At 42.0% G+C, this 6,861-nt stretch overlaps 1 pseudogene; it reads right to left on the bottom strand.

The window, feature by feature from the left end:
* Nucleotides 1–1,626: 1,626 nt before the first annotated feature.
* On the bottom strand, nt 1,627–1,744 carry LOC126095871 (5S ribosomal RNA; annotated as a pseudogene).
* Nucleotides 1,745–6,861: the final 5,117 nt, after the last annotated feature.

Genomic DNA, 6,861 nt, shown 5'->3' with positions numbered 1-6,861 from the left:
GAACCGTAACCCGGCTGCAGCCACAGTCTGCTTTGCAGGCCACACCCCTGTCAGTACCGCAAATCAGCAGACACTGACACTTACGTACAGCTGCCAGCACTCACATAGTAACAATCTTGGAGTGAAACAGCCTTCATCGGCCAGCCTTCAGGTTTCCAGGTGACACAGAAACATGGTCCTTGTGTTTACTCAACACTGGGCCCTGCTACTTAAGCCCCTAGGTCTAGCCCCACATCACTGGCGGAGCTGGGCCCTGCTAGGCTGTACAACCTGTGCCGGCCATCACTGTACTTGCATGCATGCTGTGCACGGTCTACATGGATGTTATCATTGTTTTATTCAGTGACATCCAGTAGCACATGATACTTCTATGAGAGATATTTAAACGGTTGTGTGTGGCACAAGTGACCCTTAGTTTTGAAAAGTGCAACTTACTGTTACAAGAGGTCTGCTATTTAGGCTATATCATTGGGCAAGATGGGATTTGAACCGACCCACAAATGGTACTGGCTACATAGGATTCCCAACACCAAGCACAGTGAAGGAATTACAGTTATATTCCAGGATTTCCATTTTCTGTAGCAGAAACATTCCAAAATTTGCAGAGGTAGCAAGATACTTGACACATTTTTTGAAATAATGTAGTAAAGTTTATTGGACTCCAGGTAACAAAGCGACATTTGAGCGACTGAAAGAATTATTCACCACCAGTCCCATCATTGCCTTTTCTGATTATCAAAACCAGTTTACATTCTCTTGTGACTCTAACAACCATGCTCGAGGCTGTGTTTTAAGTCCAGAGATTGACAGGAAAGAGCACCCAACAGCATACGCTTCTAGGACAGCTCGATAAAATATTCAACTGCTGAAAAAGAAATAATTTCCTACGTTATCTGTAAGAGCGACACAGCGCTAAAATGACTTCTGGGACTAAGAAACCCAATTGGTTGTTTGACATGTTAGGCTTTACAGCTAAGCGAATTTGATTTTGAGGTTGTACACCATCCAGGAAAATCTCATGGGAATGCGGGCTGTTTGAGTGTTTCACATGCCGCAGATTGTATTGGAGTAAGCACGGAAGAATGGCGTGGAGCCCAGCCTGCTGACCTGGTTTGTCAGCAGTTCATGAAGCAAACACCAGTTCTGAAACTGGAGTTGTGTACAAGCAAACACGTCGCGTGCCGCATAGTTTTACCTGCAAGTTTGCGTAATGAAGTACTGAGGTAGGCTCACGATTATACTTTAGCAGGACACCGCGGACGACGCACCAAGAGTGCTGTGTCATTAAAAATTTCTTAGGGCCGAAAAGGAAAAGAAATGTCGAGAGTCATGGAAATAATTGGAATCCTTGTGCTTAGAAAGCCAAGATTAGTCATCTGCAGATCCCATAACAAAGGTTACCCGAGATGGATAGCACGAGCACTAGCACTCCGTCTTTAGGCCACAGGTGGCCCATTGGGACCATCCGACCGCCGTGTCATCCTAAGCTGAGGATACGGATAGGAGGGGCGTGTGGTCAGCACATCCCTCGCCCGGAATTATGATGGTTTTCTCTGACTGGAGCCGCTACTGTTCGGTCGAGTGGCCCCTCAATTGGCATCACGAGACTGAATGCACCCCGAAAAATGGCAACAGCGCATGGCAGCCCAGATGGTCACCCATCCAAGTGCCGGCCACGCCCGACAGCGCTTAACTTCGGTGATCTGACGGGAACCATTGTATCCACTGCGGCAAGGCCGTTGCTACCCGCGGCGCACAGACTATTATAAATTATTGTAATGGAGTTCTGTTGCCCCTTCGCACAAACATCAGCAGGCAATCGATATGTGTTAATTGCAATTTATTATTTTTCATGTTATTTGGCCATGATCGCCATACCAAACGAGCAGGCGCCCTTGGTGGCGCAGGCTTTTGTAATTAATGGTTACTGAAATTCAGAACACCAGAGACTGCGAACCTAACGACTCACTTATTGAACCAATTATGTGGGCCATTAGACACAAAAAAGTTACGAACTAGTGTGCTACAACAGCACATAAATGGCTGGACTAAAAGAGTTCACAGGATAGTGCGAAAAATATTATTACGTAAATAGTAGCCACGAAAATTGGGACATCATTTTACTATTCGTCGTGGCCGCATAAAACTTGAAAATCGACGGTAACACGGACTTATAGCCATATAACGTAGTTTTCAGCCGAAAAATGTCCTCCCCTTTCGACTTACGCTAATCTATCCTGGCAGGAAAGCTCACGATTTTGCTAAAACAATAAGACGTATCTTGCTCTAAAAAGGGAAGCACGCACCCATAACAACAAAGCGAAAATGCGTAAGTACCATGTCGGACAGTGGGTAATGTTACCTACCCGTATATGCCGAAGGAAAGTGCTAAAAAGTTGATTTCGGGTTGCCAATGACCTTACCAGGTAGTCAAGATGGCATCTGCCGTTAATACCAAAGTACATCTCCCGACTCGAAGCACATAAGAAGAATTCGTCCATGGTGAACCTGAAGTACTACCTAAATTACCAGCAGTTCCTTCTAAAGGGGGAAGGTAAGTGATTCGAGAAAGTAAGAGAAACAAAGGTAAAACTAGACAACTGAAGCATGATATACCAGCAGTTGTTTCCTCACACACATACTCTTTAAGACTATGAGGTGCCCTTACGAGCTAATCTTTCGTTTGCTCATTAGTTTCATGAGAGAGATCACGAGTGAGCGGAAAGGAAACCCTCCTATTTAGGTAACAGATTAAAAGAATTTTCACGTTAAGTTTCATTTGCAATGTTAGAGGAGCCTTAAAACACCAATTTTAATTCAGAAGTAAAACAGCAGTGCTAAATGATACAGAACATTCATTGTTTTGCTACATTTTTGGTTTCTGTGGAAGTAGTTGTGCAGTCTTGAAACGAGAAGTAGGTTGACGGTAAACGAGAATGAGTGCATTTATATGTAAGACGATGAGATATTAAAGGAAGTACTGCTCTCAACAGTCGAGTTACTGCATTGCCGAACTGGGAAAGTCACTGTCTGTCCCAAAATACGATTACAAGAGCCCCTTGAGTCATGCGAGCCCAGTGATTGCTCTGAGCAGCCTGTGACCGAGTGCCCAGGGAGGTTGTTGCAAGTGATGTCTAGTTCTTTGAAAAGAAAGGGTCCCTCTGGCTATTCTCAGCACCGAGGCCGGTAGTCGTCACTAGCAACTGCACAGCGAATAGAACTGGATGGACAGGGATTCCTGATAAATGGTACACGATGCTACATCTCGGGACATACTTCACAGTTACCTGCCACCATCACCGGAACCACCACACCAAAACACAAATCTTCCAGCCAGACCTACGCTTCGAGATGCCCAACAAGGAAAACCTAACCTACTCAAGTGGCAGGCTAGACCGACCCTCCTTGCTTCCTTGGGCCAGATGATAGAGGCACAATATGTTCGTGTGACGTATAACACCTGTTCTATCATTAGAATCGTCATAGGAACTACAACATCAGCTGCCTGCATAATTCTGATTTAAGTATTATTTGCTGCCATCTCAGACACAGAGTCGTCCAAATGCCAACCTTACTATCCTTCAATCTAAGGGTCCGAAGAAGTGAATTAAGCGCCGTGAGTGAAGTTAAGTTGTGAAAAAGTTGAAGAACAAAGGTGAACCTACAAACTCTGTGCTTCAGCTTCACAAGAGTGAGATTGTTGCAGTACTGTTATTGTTACTACCACCACCACCACCATCATCACCACCATTACCATCACCTTATTATTATTATTATTACTGTTTATCGTATGTATATACGTATCCATTGCACAGTAGTATGTAAACAATGAAACACAAGAGGAATATGTAAGATGATGGTGGTGGTTGTTAGGATGTTTAAGGGGGACTAAACAGCTAAGGTCATCAGTCCCCCAATATGTAAGAGATCAGGTCTCAGTTGACCTTACAAGAGAGCCTATCCGTTTGAGTGTTGTTGGAGAGGCACTGATGATGTCCTTCCAGCCTCCACTGAAACGTTTCTTGGGGAATTACTCTAAATTGTGGTCAATGATCCGATACATAATGTACGTAATCTTATTTATATTTTAAAGCTACCTTATATAAAGGATGTTCATTTTAACTTAAGACATTGAAATATTTCGAAAACTACACATCAGATAAAAAAAAAAGTTATAGCTCCAGTTTGTTTCGACTGTAAAAATATTTCTATTACTGATAAATAAGATATATGTTCAGTATTTAACAATCGTTTTCTGAGCACTGCTGGTGAATTAAATAAAAATTTAGTTTCTACAGGGAATCATATAACTTTCTTGGCAAATACCTTTCCGAGGTTGATGTCTGAAATACTCCTTTGTGACGCACCCAAGAGAGAGATTGAGTCAATAATTAAATCATTGAAGACTAAGTACTCTCATGGTTATGATGGAGTGCATAGCAGAATATTAATGTAGTGTGCTGCACTTGTTAGTCCTGTATTTAGCCATATTTGTAATTTTACCTTTAGGAATGGTCAGTTTCCTGAATGATTAAAGTACTCAGTAGTAGAGCCACTTTATAAAAATGGAGAAAGGGGTAATGTAGATAATTTTAGACCTATTTCTATGCCATTAGTGTTTGCTGAAGTTATTGAAAATGCTGTGCACGTAAGGAAAGTTGATCATTTTATATCACACGATTTGCTCTCAAATGTACAATTTGGCTTTAGAAGTCGTTTAACAGCTGAAAAGGCTATATTTACTTTTCTCTGTGAGGTATAGGATGGGTTAAACAAAAGGTTTCGAACGCTAGACATATTTTTTGATTTAACAAAGGCATTTGACTGTGTTGGTCACAAAATATTGCTCCAGAAGTTGAACCATTACGGAATATGGGGAGTAGCTCACAATTGGTTCACCTGCTACTTTAGCAACAGACAGCAAAAGGTCAATACTCAGAATGTCGAGAATGATTGCGATGTGGGGTCTGAGTGGGGTACTGTCAAGTGGGGGGTGCTCCAGGTATCAGTGTTGGGGCCACGCCTGTTCCTTATTTATGTAAATGATATGCTCACTAGTATTACAGATAGCTCCAAAATATTTCTGTTTGCTGATGACACTAACTTGGTAATAAAGGTTGTTGTATGCAACATTGGCTCGGTTTCAAACAGCGCAGTTCATGACCTACGTTCATGGCTTGTAGAAAATAAACTAACGCTAAATCACAGTAAGACTCAGTTTTTACAGATTCTAACACACAATCATCAAAATCTGACTTTTTAATGTCACAGAATGGGTATATGATCAGTGAAACTGAACAGTTCAAATTTATAGATGTTCACATAGACAGTAAGCTGTCGTGAAAAGCCCACGTTCAGGATCGTGTTCAAAGACTTACTGCTGCCATTTGTACTATTCGAACGGTATCTGAAGTGAGTGATCGTTCGAAACGAAAATTAGTCTACTTTGCTTATTTCCATTTGATTATGTCGTATGGTATTATATTTTGGGATAACTCTCCCTATCCTAAAAGAATATTTTTGTCTCAGAACCGGCGGTTCGAGCAATAAGTGGTGTAAGTTCATGAACCTCTTGTCGACCCCTGTTCACGAGTCTGGGTATTTTGACATTGGCCTCATACATATATTCCTTACTGTCATTTCTTGTTAACAATATTAGCATCTTTCCAAGAATAAGCAGCTTTCACTCAGTTAATACTCACCAGAAATGAAACCTGCATTTGGATAAGACTTCCTTAACTCTTGTGCAGAAAGGTGTGCGGTATACTGCCGCATCCATTTTCAATAAGCTACCACTCGAATTCAAGAATCTTAGCAGTAATCCACCCGCTTTCAAATCGAAACTGAAGAGTTTCCTCGTGGGCCACTCCTTCTATTCTGTCGAGGAGTTCCTTGAGAGATAAAGCTGATTCTTGTTGTATTGCTGATTGCGGTTACTTGAACTTATGGACTGATTTTTTTGTGTTCATAAACATTTATTCTTGTCTGTTATTACTTTGATGTTGTAATTTCATGTATTGACATGTTCCATGGCCTTGGAGATTTGCTCCTCAATTTGGTCCTGCGGAACTTGACGTGTAAATAAATAAATAAATAAATATGTTTACTGCACTGGAGTGTTAACAGCGTTTCATTCCACGTGACTAACATATCGGAAATCACAATGCTTTAATATTATAGCAATTTAAATGCACAACCCAATGGTCTTACGAGTGTGTGATCATGTTCTACAATCATTTCTCTTTCCTTCTAGGTGTGGAATCCAAATACTACAACAATTCTATAGAATTGATAGGACACGTGGTTTACGTAAAATGTTTCTAATTTCTTTCGACTGGAGCTTCATTATGCATTTATCACACGTTTCTTCTTCTTTTTAATCGTCTGTTATACACAAATCAAAAAATTTTTTATCACCCCAGTTCCCAGAACTCCTGAAGATAGATGTTGAGTGTGGATATTGTATCACAGACACAGTCCCTTTGACTATTTAGAGATGTCACAAAACCTGCCCGAAGATTTAAACAACCACTCATGAGCAGCTCCTATTAGACGGAGGGAGTCCGACAGCCGATCAGTTCCAGTCATTCCGCCAGGAAGCAGGTACAAGGCTCGTGTTGTCTGTAGTTCAACCATGCCTAGACGGTCAATACCGCGGTTCGATCGCGTCCGCATTGTTACTTTGTGCCACGAAGGGCTCTCAACAAGGGAAGTGTCTAGGCATCTCGGAGTGAACCAAAGCGTTGTTGTTCGGACATGGAGGAGAACAGGAACTGTCGATGACATGCCTCGCTCAGGGCACCCAAGGGCTACAACTGCAGTGGATGACCGCTACCTACGGATTATGGCTCGGAGGAACCC

The sequence above is a fragment of the Schistocerca cancellata genome, chromosome 8, assembly GCF_023864275.1.
Source record: "Schistocerca cancellata isolate TAMUIC-IGC-003103 chromosome 8, iqSchCanc2.1, whole genome shotgun sequence".
NCBI classification, from domain to species: domain Eukaryota; kingdom Metazoa; phylum Arthropoda; class Insecta; order Orthoptera; family Acrididae; genus Schistocerca; species Schistocerca cancellata.
The sequence above is the reverse complement of the archived record's forward strand: the minus strand, read 5'-3'. Positions and strand labels throughout refer to the sequence as shown.